We start from the raw sequence: 18,714 nt of genomic DNA, 5'->3' as shown, positions 1-18,714 counted from the left end.
AAACCTGATAATTTTGGAGTAAATTAAACACCCATTAACTGTAAGTAAACATTTTCTTAAACAGAATAAATAATCATAAACTGAAATTAAAAGATAATGAATGAATAAAGTATTTTAAACCCATTAACTGTAAGTAAACATTTTCTTATTTACGACAATTATTAGAGAAATTTATATTTTGATTTGTAAATCGCATACATAATATATAATTTTGTGTTTAATAATGCAATAGAGTGAAAGTGCATGGGACTAAAATTTACGGACGGAATGGACAGAAGTCCGGAGTAGTTTTAAACTTAAACTTGCTAAACGAGTATGAATGCAATAGAGTGAAAGTTTTGAAGTCATTAAAGTAAAGACTGATATATTGAAAGTTATATGAGCAAGTTATATTTTAATCTAATTCATGTAGATCTTTAGAATTGAGATCTGAGTTTGAATTATTAGGATTTTATTATTTGTTGATTCATTAGGTCTGTCATCATGTAATTTATTTACACTAAATCCTCATCAAGTGATCACTCAGTTCCATACACTGGTATGTTTAAATTCATATTTTCTAAGTATTGTAAATAGATAATTGATAAATGTAAAAGAAATATAATCTTTAGTCAAATTAAGTTTCAAAGAGTTATTGCCCTTTGAATGCGTTTGGTACAAATGTAAAGTAAAGGCCTAAATGAATGTTTTATGTGTTTAAATTGAAATCGTATTGTGTTGTAAAGTGAATGTGCGTGTCTTTATGTTGTCTATGTGTTTATATGTTGGTATTGTTATTTCAGGGTTGATTTCCGTTGATTTCCACTTATTTCCATTGATTTTCATTTATAATTCAACAACATTATCTCCATGGAATAAACGAATCCAACCCCGTACCGACTTGTTAATCTTCATTTCTACAAGAACCGGTTACACCACTAAAAGAAGTTTGAAAAGGTTATAAGCTGGTGTTTTTTAAAAGAAGAAATATTTATTATAAGGTAGAGAAATTTTAGGAATGTATTTAAAAAAACAAAACAAAACAAAACATGCTTTCTGCAGGTCATTAGTTTTGAATCGGTCCGTTATTAGTACGTCAGTTTGCCATGGTTTATTAAACATGCATCAAAAGATTACATGCATGATGAATAATTAATTTATTAACTCCTGTAAATAGCCTTATCTTTTTTATTATTTTACGCACATAATTAAAAAAAAAATAGTCCGAAGTTGCAATCTTACTTAACACTTCTTTCGAATTTCTTTGATGTATGAATAATTAATGTGAAGGATGTACTAAGATGTTCGCATGATGCACACAATGGCATTTCTAAATTCTATTTAAATTGCAGGTTTCATATCAAATTCATCATCAATCAGATATGAATAAAATAATCATATAGAGTTACTGATGCTCTAAATCAGCGGGCAATGTTTTGATAGCTTCCTCAGTCCTTTCTTTACACTATTTACGTTTAATGCATGAAAGAAAAAGGTTTGATGGTGTACTCGTATTTGTAGTGTGTTTGTTTGTTAGAAAAAGGGTTTGCGTTTTTCTTGTCTTTTTTTTATTTGAAGGAGGATATTTAAAAATAAACATTGAAAATGGAACTTGATTTTTTTAAAAAAAATATTTCTTTCTTTTCATTGAGACACCACCAGATATCAGCGAATGACTGCAATTTTAGATCAAAGTTAAGCATATATATATTAGAGGATTTATTTCTATTAAAGTATCAATAAAAATTCAAGTGCATCATTATTTTATTTGAGAAGACATGCCTTAAACATGTTAGCCAAAGATGTACATGTTATAAAAGTATTTCCACTTGGAGGCTAAACGGCCAGGGGCACTTTGGGCATGAGAGGCCTCTCTGTCAGAAATGGCGGCTGTCAGGCATACATCAGACCCTTTAATCCTGTTTAGACTATCAATAACAGATTGTGCTTGCCAAGCATAATGAACCCCCCAAGTTACGGTCTCGGTTGTAACATGGCTCATTTGATTTTTGTAATGCCATATGTTTATCTTGTGTTTTTCTTTTGGTACGCTTGATGTTAAAACATTTCTTCCGTCTTTTTCTAGGTATTTGTCCCCTCCACAGAGGGTAAAACCATGACCATTATTTCCTTTCCAAGATTCAGCCATTTTATTGTATACGATGACGACCCAATCCCTCCAGTAATATTTGCTTGAGTAAAAGTCGTACAATCGCTTTGCAAACTGGCCGTGATTATCATCTTTGTGCTGGGCAGAAAGCATTATTAAATCCTTCGTCCTTTGAGTTACCCACGCATCAGTGACTTTCTGATCCACATCTTTTGTTTTCTGTAGAGCTTTCTTGATCCTCTCCTCCCATACGTTTTTTTCCATTCTATAGGAGGCTTTTCTATTTGTGAGCTCCAAATAGGCTAGATTAATCTTTACAGCTGTCAGGAGAAGCCCCACATATCCAGCCATTACCGACTGCAACTTTTTACGATCGTAATTTGTATAGGTCATTACTTCTTCTGGAATGTTGTCTGTTACAGCTCCTTTTGTCATAATACCATTATATATTTTTAGAGCTGCACCTTGATAACTGACTTCGAATGCCTTAATAAAGCGCGACTTTTGTCCATTGACAGCATCTTTAGGTGCTGTTATTAACATATGTAGACGATCTGACAAACCGTGAATATTTTGTTCAACTGCAGAAAACTGCGACTTGAGACCCTTTGATATAATGTGGTTTTTTACTTCGGTAAAATGCCTTTCCATATTTCTGAAATTTGAATCTACTTTCGAAAACTGTTCTTTTAGATAGGACAAGACTGGATCCTCTTGTTTCGGAAGAAATATGGTTATGATATCCATAAGTGGTCCAATAGCAGCCAAAAATGGAGCAATTTTACCCATGACTTTAGTGAATTTAGCTAGGACCTTGACCCCAGACACTATTTTAGTTATAGCATTGGTTGCTTCTATGCCAGCTCTCACAATCTTTGTTGCCTTTGCTGCATCATCACCTGCGTCAGCATGAAGGTCATTGATTAAGACCAGCAGCAACACAAACAGCAGTAGGCGAAAGATCTGCATGATTGCGACAAATAGTAGAGGGGGCTCTATAATAAAAAGAAATACACATTCAATATATAGCACGAAAGAAAAGAAAAATATTTTTCAATTCCACCTGTTTCTATGCATAAATTGAAATATTTCATAGAAATAGAAAATATTTATTTGCTATATATTTTATCATTTGAAAATACTTTCAAACTAATGTAGATCATTTAGCATTTTCTTATACAAAGGTAAAGGTTTTTCTGATGATCAGGTGACATTCAATTTTGATTGACCGTTTGATACACAGGTATATAAATAATTTATCATTCAAATATATACCATATCACTTATATGCCACCATGTTTTACAAATCATGTATTTTTATGGAATTCAAGTTTGATAGACGCGCATTTATTTAATGCATAAGTTCATTTTCAAAAAATTAAAAAAAAAAATTATTGATACAAATTGAAAAAAGGTTATTTATTTATTTCATGTCTTGATCAAATTTGACAAAAATCTTTTCATTTGTTAGTTCTAACGGAAAATTTTAAAGATAGTGATAACTCATCATGCCAAAAGTCCATTAAAGCTAAAAAAAAAAAGTAAGGAGGAGATCTAGGGCAAAGAAGTAGATCATAACATAGGATATGGGGTCAGATGCTATGGAAGTGTAAGTATCCCGCTCTCTTTACCGGTCCCACATCTTGTGTGCTCTACGTTATGATAAGAAAAATGGGAAAAGGTCGCGGACAATTCAGAGTGAAAAAGATAGCTAAACGATTAGTATGACAATTGTCCGTCGATATTCGAATTAATGTCAAAATATAGAACTCCATTTGTTAAATGATGACCTTTTTACGAGACTGTTGGTATTATCATTTCATCAACTTGTTTGTCTATAGTTCTTCACATTTCAGAAATTGAACTTATAAATATATACTCATCTCTTTCAAAGCAACTTGGATACATAAACGAATATGCAAATGAAAAGGAAATATTACTTCATAAGTAAGGAAAGTTGACGATAAAAACATTCCGTAATATAGAATTTTGTTACAATTTTTTTTTCTATTAAAATATCCAAAAATGAAATATATGTGTCAGAATCTATGGTGACTTTAATTTCAAGTTCACTGGGATATATATAAAATTGCTATATTTATAAAAGTAGACGTAGCGATATCGTTAATTGAAAATACTATGACAATTTAAATTAATTTCAATTTGAAGGCCACATCAAATGTTTTCTTTTCTCATGTAGAAAGCCTTTGGATTAATTCTCTTTCATATAAATATCAATCTGATTGAATCAAAAGTTTATAATTTTCAATTTATCACGAGGAATAGTTATATAAAGTGTTTTCAAAAAATCGTACTTTCTGATGTTATTACTTAAACAAAAAAAGGCAACGTAAAATACTGGTATTTATAAAAAAAAAATCTTTGATGTTTTAATTTGAATATATGTACATTTCTGATTAATATCAATTTAGAAAATAAATACATTTTAAGTTTCTCTTTAATAGAAGTCAATATTCTTGTAAGAAATAATTTAAGGAAATGTACTGAGAATTAAGAGAAACAAAATTCGTTTGACCCTTCAATGTTTCTAAGTTTGTAAGGGTTTTAATATGAAGTTTGGGAATCCTAAATAGGTGATTTAGGTCCTGGTTGACCGGGATGGTACAAGATTTCAATACTTAAAGGGGATTCAGAAAAATGTCATCATTTGACAGTAAACTGTCAGTTTAAGGTTAAATTCATGAATAAGAATTACAGAATGGTGAAAAAAAATCCGAGTTTTCTTAGGTAAAATATATATACCTACAATATTTCAAACGAGAACATACAGAGTATTTTTATTTTGTTTCTGTTTTCTTAAAAAGACCAACTCCTCAAAGTATTTTGTAAACACAACTAGCTTAATTCAAGTGAAATGAAAAATATGACTTGAAATGCAGTATCATTTTTTACATGGAGAGAGAGAATACAGTTTTCCTGTAAGCTAATTTTTTCCAATATTTTTGAATGATGCATAACTATTCAGAAATGATTTTGTAAGAATGTAGTTTTTAAATAATAAAATAATTATGATGATAAAGTAGAAATATTACCCTTTGATAGCCAGGATCCACCGTCCAGAGCAAATCTTTTTGTTTTTACTTATATAGATATGCATTTCAATGCGATCGAAAACACCTGTCAAACATAAAACTCAAATAGTAATTGAAACTATCAAACTAACAAATAGCAAAAAAAATAAGTTAATTGAATGTCCAAAGCATATGTCATTTAACGATCTGTAAATACAAATTCCGTTGAACACGTAATTCAAAGATGCATATGTTTCAGAATAAATAAAAAAATGATATTAAATTGATGCACGGAAAAGATGTAATACAACGACAAAAAGACGCCAACCAATCGTACAAATTCGAAACGCTCAGTAAACAGAAACATAAAATGTTCAAAGCCTCAATATTCAAGGAGTGTTTAATTACGGAGGTTGGTTCCTGTGCATAAAAGTATAGAGAAATTTTCGTCAAGTATATTTTTAAAATCTACACACATAGCTTGATAAAAATTCGAAGCCAAAAATTAGTGTCAGTTAACTTCTTCTTCTTCTACTACGGAGCAATAAAGCAATATAAACTGCAACTTTGATGTCAGAATGTTTTGTTGCAAATTTGTAAATAAAAATTAGAATGACAGAAAAAATGACATTCGTAAACTTCTAATATTCATATTTGCAATGGAAGAACTTTTCATAAGCTTCGGGTGAATCAAAATTACATTATTGTCGTCTTGTATAGAAATCATTTATTAACTAAAACTGTATATTGGATTGTATATAGAAGTCTTTATCCTGTTTTATTTTAGTCTAATTGATCATAAAGGTTTAAGTTATGTACAAATTTATCATTATAACACATTTTAAAACCAAAGTAAAATTTTCAAAAATGCAGCTCATATTGCTTTGATATGACCTTTTAACACTATATTTACGTCTAGCATTTACATCATTTTTTTTCACTTTTCTCTTTAATATTCTTAGTCTTTTTTCATCAAATATATTCACATTAAAAATTCAGACAACAATTTAAATAGTTTTCAATTTCTGCACTCAAAAGATATTTTTTTTCTGGAGTTAAAAATTTAAGTAGCCATGAGATCATTTGAAAGATATGCCATTTTTCGGAATGAAGCGGAATGGTGAAAATTATCTTATATATTCAGGAAACTCAGGAAATGAGATAAAAAGGTGGGTTCTGTGATGTTAACTTAAAAAAAAATACTAAAGCTATAGGACTTATTTTAAGCATAAATTTAGTTACTTTTTTCAGGGACTTTTGCAAAATATAATGATTGAATTTATGAAAGTTTATCTAATATATAGATTAGGACTAGCATAGAACATTTCAGTGCACAAATTTACTATGTGTGCAGGCTGAATGTAAAAATAGTAATCCAAACTTAACAATACAAAATACTTCAGAGGGGAAAAAAAAGATGATGTGACATAACTGCTATATTGGACCCCTTCTCAATTATATATACAACGATTTTGATAGTTTTCAAACATGAGTGAATAAATACGACGCCTTTTGATTAGTTTCAGTAGTTCCGACACATTTTATTTAAAAGGACTTCTGCATTACATGTACCTATGAATTTTAAAACCCTTTGGCAGCAAAATTCAGCCTGGTTTGTGTCAGTTTTTTTTCGTGAAAAGAGAACAGACAGGTCTTAGTACAATAGAGTGGTATATAATGCATGTCCGAGGATTCTTCCTTAAAGCAATATGAGCTGCATGTTTGACATCGGAAAAAAATGTTGCAAATTTGTAATTAACTATTCCAATGACAGTAAAATAGAACATTTATAAACTTCTATTGTTCATATTTGCTATGAAAGAACTTTTTATACGCTTAGATTGAAGCAAAATTGAATTATTGTCGTCCTGTACAATAATGTTTTCTTATATAATACTCTATATTCAGTTGTTCAAAAATATATTCTTCTGAAACATTTTAAACTTTTTTTTGGTTTTATTGATCATAGGGGTGTAGATTACATACAGATTAATCATATTAACACATTTTACCAGCAAAATAAAATTCTCAAAAATGCAGCTCATATTGCTTTAAATATAGCTAATTTTATTATTTCGCTTATAGAGAACAGTTGTCCAACGCTGGTTTACTACATGTTTGCATTTATATAACAGTGTTGTGTTTTGCGTGCACAATGCCTAAATAGTATTCAAGGTTTGACACATGGTGCACGAGCCGGAGGAGAGTGCACTATGTGTCAAACCCTGACTACAATTTAGACATAGTGCACGCAAAACACAACACTATTGTTATTATTATGCTGACTGTTGTTACTGTATGAAAACGGCAATATTTTTCCATTCCCAATGTTTAATCACCTGTTACATTCGACTACTCTATTATGACGTCACCTTGTCCAACATGTACGTCATAATTTTTTTTTTTTAATTTTAAAAGTTCAGTGCTTTAGGTATAATCTACAGTTTAAGAGAATAGTGTTTGAGTGAAGGAAGGGGGGTTGCAAGAAACTATTTTAGAAGAATTTTTTTGTGTATTTTTAATCTTTAGTGTGAATTATTTGAAACTAAGTTTTTAATTATTATAATACATAACTTTAGATAACGGCGTCGGTGGCGTAGTCGGTAGAGAGTCGGACTGATAATCTCGGGGTAGCGAGTTCGCTCCCCGGTATGGGCGTTGTCGGATTTTCTTCACAAATGGAAGACGTGCACTATTTCGGCATAGTATGATTAGGATATATAACTCCTTAAAACACTATGCGAGAATAGTAGGATATGGGTTATATAGAGACAAACTGACAGGAAGCATAATAATTAAGAAATAAATAATTTTATAAACTTCAATGGGAATTGTGATCAAGGCCTTCTCAGAAGATTTGATCATGTACAGACCCTCAACTTCAATTCCCATTAAAGTTTATAAACTTGTTATTTATTACCTATATATACATTTGAGATGGGTAATTAAATATATTTAATGTTTTTGGATATAAATATTGCACTAACCGGTCGCCGTAGATTTCCGTCAAAAGTACGCAAGGTGTAAATCGGCTTGAAAGGCGGTTACGTTTCGAATTCGTCGGCCAAGAATTCTATTTTCAAGGGAATATTTTGTTAAACATGTTAAAGGCTACTTGTGATCAGTAATAGTGAATAGATTTTTGTCTGGGAGTATTTTCATTTGTTAAAATTGATCATTAATGCTGAAAAGACACACGAAACACGTCCGAGAATTCATGAAAAAAAGTTAGAGGAATTTCGGCTGCCTGAAAGGGATGGATGGATCTGATGGATTGAGACACTTGTCCGAGCCAGTTAATTAGCAATCAAGTATAAATTTTGATCAAAACCGTTTAATCTACGATTTCAGTAACTAAAGGTATATTTATGATGTTAACACGGAGACATTAGTACGACAGCGCCGATCGAGGTGTTTCTCAGAGCTGTTCGTGGCGTAATTTCAATGCTTTGATATTTTTCAATAGATTTACACATTTATGGTGAGTAGAATTTAATGAAAAAAATATAGTTTTAGCCTAAATCATGAAGATTTAACTTAAGGTCTTACAAAAATAAGGATAAACTAAAAGTTAGTGACTGTGCAGTTGACAAAAGTGACATACAACGTGTAAACAATTCTATCGGTATATTCTTTATGTACACAGGTTAAATTGATCGCCAAAAAATCACGAAGTATTTGTTCACGTTGTGAATAAAACAATCATTTCACTCATCTTGTTTATTTTGTTCATCTTTATACACGAAAAGCAAGTCCTTTTATTTATAAGTAACGGTAGATATTATTACGCCGTGTGATTCGGTCATGTATTGACCTTTGATCTCCGACAAACTTCATACAGAATTGAAGATATTTTCTCTCTGTATGTTTATATATTGAAAATATACCACAAATGTATATATTTTATCATAAACACGTGGATCTCTACCTTAAACTTTGAAGGTAATCCAAGGCTTATTATACATAATATGATTGTGCCCATGAGAAAAGGGTCCTTACGAAAATTTTTACACATTTGAGTTCTTCGTGAATTTTGATAGAGTAAGGTTAGAAGTTGTCAAATATGAATTTTTATCGTCCTACGTCTACTCTTAGTAGGTTTTTTCTTCATTTTTATCTAAGATACTTTAACAGGTTCATAACGACGTCATGTTTTTCAACAACGTCAAACGTTTTTGGAGTGAACATAAAAGAATTTTGTTCTGTAATTTTACTACGGTAGTAAATAGTTGTATAATGTATTAAATATTTACCAGTACATATTATTTTTATCTCATTGTCTCATTTGATAATTACTAGTTATTTAATAATTATATATATTATAGATTTAGCAGTGGTGTATAGTATTAAGAGTATTTGCTTGTTTTACATTTCACTTTGACACCAAGAGGAGACCTGAACAGCGAGCGACATTTATTCAGTTTTTCAGAAACTATTATTTTTTCAAACCAAATTTTTATTAGTAATCCAAGCAAGAGTCATTTGAGAAGCCCGTGAATTGATTAGAAAATGATTGTAATTTAAACATTGCTCTTTATAGGTCAATATGTAATTTTTCTTGCCTGAATTCACCATAAAACGATATATCTTAAGTTACCATATATGTGAAAAATAATTTTAAAAAAATATATCTGGAACAACGATAAACTACTTAAATGCTATTGCAAAGTGAAAATTTACTTGATTGTTCTTTTTTTCTGAATTTTATATAATGACAGAAAATTTGTGAAGTGTGGTATCATGTCATTACAAAAGACAGTAAATAATAAGGAAATTCGGTTGATTCACTGCATCTTTTAGGTTGTCTGTCTGCATGGGGTCAAAAAAAATATAAACGATACATTAAATATTTTTCATTATAGCAGTAAAAATATTTTAATATTTACTAATTAAAACGATGAAAAATTTATAAACAAACGAATGAGTTATTAGCCGCACACATTTACACAATAGATAAAACCAGGATTAACATTGGTAGGATCATGTGTGTTTTGTGGAGGGGGGGGAGATAAAAATCTAAATGGCAGAAACTTACAATTCTTGCAAACACGAGTTAATATAAATAAATATATTTTTTTTAATTCCCAAGTTCTAGATGCAAAGGCTGGGATTCTCTCCTACACCCAGTACCATTTATCCTACAACTTGTAAATTCACTTTTTTATTCAGGTTTTAAATATATACTGTACATTATTCCTCATTTTATATTTGTACCTTTAATTCCGAGCACTGTTATTTTCAAAATCTCACAGCGATCATGAGCACTCTGAGCCTGGAACTGAATTGATGTGAATGCAGTCTTATTAATCATGAATAAATGACACTCTAGAATAACAAAATCTGATTTTATTTTATGAAATAACTGGTTTTAGAAGCATACTCATAGAATTTAAATAAATTAAAGATGCCATTTACAAAACTTGAATAAGAATTTCGAACAAAATTGGTCCGTCTTTTTTCCCCCCTCATTAATTAAAAAAAAAGAGTACAATCGTAATATGTTGCCCTCGACTTCGTTCGGGGCGACATAATAATAATAAACAACAGAGTATAAAAAATATCCTGACCAGTAGACAGATCCATAATAACTATATCATGTAATTCTTATAAAATCATGCAGTTTAACGTATAGATTTTGTTGTGGTTAGGTGGGTTAAAAATTAATAGCATGTAATTGTTCTTGCATGCCTAAATATACAGTCAGTTAAAAACGACTATTTTAAATAATTTATTTCCTGACAATTGTTTATGAATTGGCTGAGTTTTGAAATATCAGATTTTTGTGAACATCTTAGAAAATTCATTTAATTATTTTACGACTTGATAAAAAAATCCCTTCTTTCTAATGATTCGTTTTCTAATTTTATTTTATGAAGTGTGTTTTACAGAGTGTGAAATCCATTCTGGTCCCGTGCCAGAAGCTTGGATGTGCTAAGCCTTATAAAGCCTTACATGTTACGAAAATATAAAAGGACATCCCCACCCCACCCCCTGTACTGCCGCCAAAATAAAACAAAATGCAAGCATATTGTTACGTTTCATGGCGTGTATTTTCAGCACATCGTCGCAAACCACGTCCAAAATGTACGATCCTCTCCCATTCTGTAGGAATATATGCGGACTCCGGACCGTGGCTTGAGACGATGTTTTCAGCATTGAATTTTATTTTCTGCCTGCATTTACATGTAGAAATAAAACCCGACCCTGAACTTATCAGGATTTTTTTAATCAATCAAAACAAATAAAATCATACATGTATCATGTGCATATATAATAATATTCATGCATAATTTGATGGCAGGTTAAACAATTATATCATAAGTTCAGTGATGAACTGAGTTTTTGGCATGATAATTGATCTGTTAAGAGACATTCAACGCTGATAGAGCTTTGGTGAAAGACGAAGTTCTTCATGGCTTTAGAGACTTAAAACATTTGAACTCTGTATAAAAAAGCAACACGTAAGTACCAAAAGATTAACATGTATATTTTGGAGATCTTGAAATAATAAATAGTCATACATGAACAAAAAGATTTTTTCTTGCATTTTACAGTATTTTATTTGTTTTGAAAATTAATCTTTTCAATAAAGTTTCACATTTCTCAATACTAAGAAACTGACCTTTGAGTTTGACCTACCTTTCAAAAACTTATCAAAAACTTATCCTTAGCCATTACTTTTGAACAAGTGGTGCTAGGGTTTTCCTATTTTATAATTGATTTTCTTGTGAGAAGTTCCTACTTTGGGTACCAATATATTTAAATTGCATTTAAGAAAAGTTTAATCTTCGCTATGTTGCCATACAGGGGCATAGCTGTTTCACAAACACATCTTTCTTATATATAAGATGAGTTGCGGATAAGAGATGGATACCCCAAAGCGTAACAGACGGACGAACGGATATCCCGATCACTATATAACCCCCTCCCCCCGCTTTTCAAGCGGAGGATATGATAATATATAATACTGCTGATTTTTTTCTGTCAGTACGATGATTTACACCATCGAAAAACAACGTTTACCTAACCCTTCAGGCTTGATAAATTTTTTACTCCTTTAGATTCTGAATCATCATATTGACCTTAAAATATAACATATCATCAATTTATTCCGAATTAGCTATAGCTCAGGTGAGCATTTTGGCCAATATGCTTTTTTTTATCTTTCTTTTTTTTGCCCTCTAAAAAGTTCAGCTTTAATCCACAGGGAGTCATTTTTCTACGGAGGTCATTTTTCTTCACGTGGGTTCTGCAAATTTTTAGGGAAGTGGCACTTTTTCTACGGGCAAAAGGGGTCATTTTTCGACAGAGAAAAATGACCCCCGGTCATTATTCGATGGGGGTCATTATTCTTCTTTACACCGGGCTCATTTACAGAGTAGAATGGATTTCTTACATAAATCACGTTTATGTTCTGATGAAAAAATTATTTTAAAACTATCAATATAAATGATAAGGCACTGACAGTGAGTTTTTCAATCCTAATACCACGGTCCGATTTTGTCAGAATCAGAATTAATCTGGTACCGCAGCTGAATGTAAACTAACAGACCAGTCTGGTTCCCTCTCCTGCTTTACCTCGTATGTGTAGAGAACTACGGTAATACTGATTGTCAAAAATACTTACGCTAATGAACTTGGTTATTTGACTTGAAGTTTTCAAAGTCATTACTATTAATTACGAAAGACCAATGAGCGCATTTTCGTAGGTAAGAAAAAACTTTTCTTTTCGCGTTATAACGCGAAATTTTCGCGAATAAACGCGTAACTTTCGCGTTATAAAGCGTAACTTTCGCGAATAAACGCGTAACTTTCGCAAATAAACGGGTAACTTTCGCAAATAAACGGGTAACTTTCGCGAATTACGCGTAACGTTCGAAATAAATGCGAAACTTTCGCGTTATAACGCGAAGATTTTGCGAATAAACGCGTAACTTTCGCGTTATAACGCGCAATTTTCGCGTTATACCGCGTAACTTTCGCGTTATAACGCGTAACTTTCGCGTTGTAACGCGAAACTTTCGAGAATAAACGCGTAACTTTTCCGCTATTTCGCGAAAAAAAATATGATACGAGAATAGGATAGATTAGTCATCAGAATATTTTATTTTATTTCAAAACCTTACTATTGAATTAATAAAATGGATTTTACTTTTTTGTACATGTTTTTCAATTGTTGAATTCTTTAGACTGATATTTCTTAAGGAAAATCTCCACTTGACATTTTTTCTAGCTGTTTTTTATCAGTAACATTTACTACAAGTGTACCACTAGTAAATTAAGCAATCAATCATTTTGGGCAAAAAATTATACACTGTAGAAACATAACTTAAAAGTGAATGAACAATGCATATTTTCATTGTCTCCAATCTTTTTATATTGGGTTCTAGAGAAGTTCGTGGACTTGCTATAAATAAAAAATATGAAGGTATATACAGCAGGGTTTGTACACCTTGAATATTGTCAATGTTTTCGTAATCAATGGAATGACAACATAGTGCAACCTCAGAATAGAATATCTAATTTCCACAGTGAATTCAACGGAGACAAATGAAAATCTGCTATTCAATTTTCACAAATGCAGTGGGACACAATTGACGAATTTACCTCATTTTGTCAATTTTCTGAGATCTTGATCTCTATAGAATAAAATTATTTCAAATTCTCTAGAGAGTGCATAAAAAACCGGAAAGGGGTGATTTTCCCCGAAATTAATAATCTCAAGTTGAAGTTTAACTTTTGGAAAGCTCGCATAAACTTTTAATTGGTTGAGCAGCGTTGACAAACACAAATTAAGCTTTCTTGCTATTTTAAGCGTCACGCTTAAAATAGCAAGAAAGCTTAAAATTTAACTTGTGATAGTCCAAGATCAAAATAGTCTTTTGATTATCATTGTAATGAATAAAATTGATGACAAAATCAGAAGAACATTGAAACAAAAACAAATGTCTGGTTAAACAGCAAAAGTTTTGCGTTATATCGCGAAAGATACGCCTAACCCTTTAGGCACGATAAATTTTTTACTCATTTAGATTCTGAATCATCATATTGACCTTAAAATATAACATATCATGAATTTATTCCGAATTAGCTATAGCTCAGGTGAGCATTTTGGCCAATATGCTTTTTTTATCTTTTTTTTTGCCCTCTAAAAAGTTCAGCTTTAATCCACAGGGAGTCATTTTTCTACGGGGGTCATTTTTCTTCACGTGGGTTCTACAAATTTTTAGGGAAGTGGCACTTTTTCTACGGGCAAAGGGGTCATTTTTCGACAGAGAAAAATGACCCCCGGTCATTATTCGATGGGGGTCATTATTCTTCTTTACACCGGGCTCATTTACAGAGTATGAGCGTATAAACGCGTAACTTTCGCGTTATAACGCGTAATTTTCGCGTTATACCGCGTAACTTTGAGTTATTACGCGTAACTTTCGCGTTATAACGCGTAACTTTCGCGAATAAACGCGTAACTTTCGCGTTATAACGCGAAACTTTCGCGAATAAACGCGTAACTTTTGCGTTATTTCGCGAAAAAAAAATATGATGCGAGAATAGGATAGATTAGTCATCAGAATATTTTATTTTATTTCAAAACCTTACTATTGAATTAATAAAATGGATTTTACTTTTTTGTACATGTTTTTCAATTGTTGAATTCTTTAGACTGATATTTCTTAAGGAAAATCTCCACTTGACATTTTTTCTAGCTGTTTTTTATCAGTAACATTTACTACAAGTGTACCACTAGTAAATTAAGCAATCAATCATTTTGGGCAAAAAATTATACACTGTAGAAACATAACTTAAAAGTGAATGAACAATGCATATTTTCATTGTCTCCAATCTTTTTATATTGGGTTCTAGAGAAGTTCGTGGACTTGCTATAAATAAAAAATATGAAGGTATACAGCAGGGTTTGTACACTTTGAATATTGTCAATGTTTTCGTAATCAATGGAATGGCAACGTAGTGCAACCTCAAAATAGAATATCTAATTTCCACAGTGAATTCAACGGAGACAAATGAAAATCTGCTATTCAATTTTCACAAATGCAGTGGGACACAATTGACAAATTTACCTCATTTTGTCATTTTTCTGAGATCTTGATCTCTATAGAATAAAATTATTTCAAATTCTCTAGAGAGTGCATAAAAAACCGGAAAGGGGTGATTTTCCCCGAAATTAATAATCTCAAGTTGAAGTTTAACTTTTGGAAAGCTCGCATAAACTTTTAATTGGTTGAGCAGCGTTGACAAACACAAATTAAGCTTTCTTGCTATTTTAAGCGTCACGCTTAAAATAGCAAGAAAGCTTAAAATTTAGTCCAAGATCAAAATAGTCTTTTGATTATCATTGTAATGAATAAAATTGATGACAAAATCAGAAGAACATTGAAACAAAAACAAATGTCTGGTTAAACAGCAAAAGTTTTGCGTTATATCGCGAAAGTTTCGCATTATAACGCGAAAGTTACGCGTCTATTCGCGAAAGTTTCGAGTTATAACGCGAAAGTTACGCGTTTATTTCCGAAAGTTTCGCGTTATAGCGCGAAAGTAACGCGTTTATTCGCGAAAGTTTCGCGTTATAACGCGAAATATTTATTTTTCTTACCTACGAAAATGAGCTCATTGGGCTTTCGAAACTAATGTTTATTTTATATAGATAAACTACGTTTTATTTTTGTTGCTTTATTTAGCGTTTGTATTATCTCAAAAGCGGTTGAGAGTAAGAACTATAATTTTGCACGTAACTTTAAAATGGCGACTATTGGGTTAACATCCTGCCTTGAACAGGATCACATAAGCCGACAATTGCTCTTTGAGCAATAAGCTGGGCTAAAAATGATTTAAAGATAACAGCACAAAATAAATCGGATCACAATACATGAGAAAAGCTGTGAAACAGGTAATTGGTCACTAATTACTATATATTTCGATTTCCAATTGTTTTACCTATGATAAACATTACAAAAGTAAATCTTGTTTATTCTCCGTGATTAATTCCTGTCCCGTGGCATGTAAATTTCTCTAATGAAATAACAAAACTGGCGTATAAATACACTGCATGAAGAAAAAATAGATGTTTTGTTTAATTGTTTACTTTGTATTTATATATGATACATATTTTTACAAACAAAATAAATAATGAATTATCGTCGGATCAAAAGCAAGTCACCAACTCCACTACCACCGAGGACTCGCAAGACCGAGAACTTCACTTCCGTAAACATGGTAAATAGCCCATCCGAACCACGTGGAGAAATCGACATCGCCACATGCACGTAGATCGATTTGCACTTCATCATCTGATACAGACATCAATAAGAATAAATCATTGGAATGGATTCAATTATACAGTTGTGTGCAAAAAGTGAAGATAATTTTATTTTTTCTTTATATATTTCATTGAAAACAATATTTTGTAAAATCGCTGGTATGACAACAGATTTTATCAAAAATTTCTTGATATTCCAAGAATGAATTTGTTGTAGTTTAAAAAACAATAGTTTTTATCTGATAAGCATTGATAATTTAAAAATATTGTAATTTAAGTGTGAAATGATTTTTTTAGTCATATACTCGCAATGAATTATATAGTCAACATTGATCTTGAATTTTAGAACTGATGTTTAGTGATGAACTATATTTTACTACATATTAAACGTGTAATGATCTTTTAAAGAAAGACAACTGCACATTTTCTGGTTTAAGTACTGAAATAAATAATTAAATTGGACAAAAATTGACCATTTACCTATGATTTTACAAAATGTTGTTTTCAATGAAATATATAGAGAAAAAATAAAATTATCTTCACTTTGGCACGCCACTGTATCTACATGTGTATGAACAGATACATTTAGGTAGAAGTAATTAAAGATGCTGACCAATAGGAATTAAAATTTTAACCCGGACGGTCCCACGAAATAAATCATTGGAATGCAGCTGTTACTTACTTGCTTATGAAAGTGACCAGAGGTCAGATATTTGGATAAATTAGCTACAACAAATAATATTTAAAGATTATGCAAAAGATTGGATATTATTTTAAAAGTGCATTAAAAATTTAAAAGGTACTCAAGGTCAGAAGTAATAGTTATTAAATTCAAATTAAAATTTAAAGTAATTATTGCAAATTTCGAAGGAGTTACAAGTATGGAGATGTAAATATACAAAGGTAAACCTAGTATAAAATGAGCGGCTGGGATTGACAGGATTTTACTTGAAAGCTGAACCTTGACTGTCTTGGTTGCATTTCATACAGGTGAGATAATTTTCTAGACGCGCGGTTTTTGTCAAATTATTAAAATTTTCACATGGCTTAATTAGTTACAGGTTACAATCTTATATATCATAACTAGTAATGTTTAGTATAGTTTATAGTATATTGTAAAAGATCATTTACTGTAATCATAAAGATTAATTACAAATAGATTATTTAATTTAATAAAGAGTGGAAAGCTGGATTTTGTCTCTTTCTGGTTGCATTGGTTGGGTAACATCTCCACTCCCCAACACATGCCAGCCGCACATGTCCATCAGATTTACAAGAAACTGGAAATGAAGAGCCAAGAAACTATATTATAACAAATAGCGAAATTGACTCATCCCGGTACTTCTCACACGAGTTCCAGATAATGAGATCAATCTGATTGTAACAACGAACGGAAACAACGATCTTTCTTTTTATTAATTTTTTTATGAAAAGACCATTTCTCCAGCATAGAATTCTAAGGACATCTGTTAAATCTGTTCGGGGGTTTTCATTCGTTTTAATTCAAATGTTTTTGATATATCAATTTCTGAGAAAAAATGACCCCCTTGTGTAAAGAACCAACAACTTTGGAGATGTTTAAATCTGCTAATTTTGCAGAATATGAAGGGATGCTAAAGTCTACTGATTTAGGAAAAGTTTCGATAATTCTGCTCTTGGATCATTTCAACAAGAACGTGAATATTTTCTAAAATATACCCTGAAGTATGCACACGATGCTTTTCCTCATAGAGAATACAGAAAGGAGTGTAACAATTATAGCAGTAAAACGTCGGTTGTTCGAAGGACCTGCATGGACATTGGGGGAAAATGTTGGTATCCGTTTCTGTATTTGTAAGGAACAATATTTTGCACTTCTGATGGTCGTAGAAGGAAATGATTTGCTGTGCATGTTTTACAAAGTCCAGTTTGACATTTTCGACAAAAATTGTACACTGGATCCAAGCAATTGTCACAGAGTAGTATCTTTTGGGCTTGAGTGACATGATGTGCGCCATGCTGTACAGGGGTATCGTGTATCGTTTCCTGGAATGCATTACAAAAAATTGGAATTGAAAAGGAGAAAAAATGCAAATAAAACCTTTGTTTTAATATCATCAAAGGTCTAAGTTTGATAGCAAATTTTCCCTTCATAAAAATCCCGCAGTTTAATAAGATTTTAAAATCCAATCGAAAATCAAAAATATGCAAGAGTTGCATGTGATCTACAAAATATTTACAATACATGTTCCTTTTAAATTTACATGAATATTTATATTTAAAAAACCCATGATTTACCTTTATAAAAGCAGAATAAACTAAATTTGATCTTGAAATAT

Source organism: Saccostrea cucullata, unplaced genomic scaffold, assembly GCF_032062105.1.
Source record: "Saccostrea cucullata isolate Sc308-1 unplaced genomic scaffold, CSIRO_AGI_Scuc_v1 ctg1314, whole genome shotgun sequence".
Classification (NCBI taxonomy): domain Eukaryota; kingdom Metazoa; phylum Mollusca; class Bivalvia; order Ostreida; family Ostreidae; genus Saccostrea; species Saccostrea cuccullata.
This window is presented reverse-complemented; position numbering follows the sequence as displayed.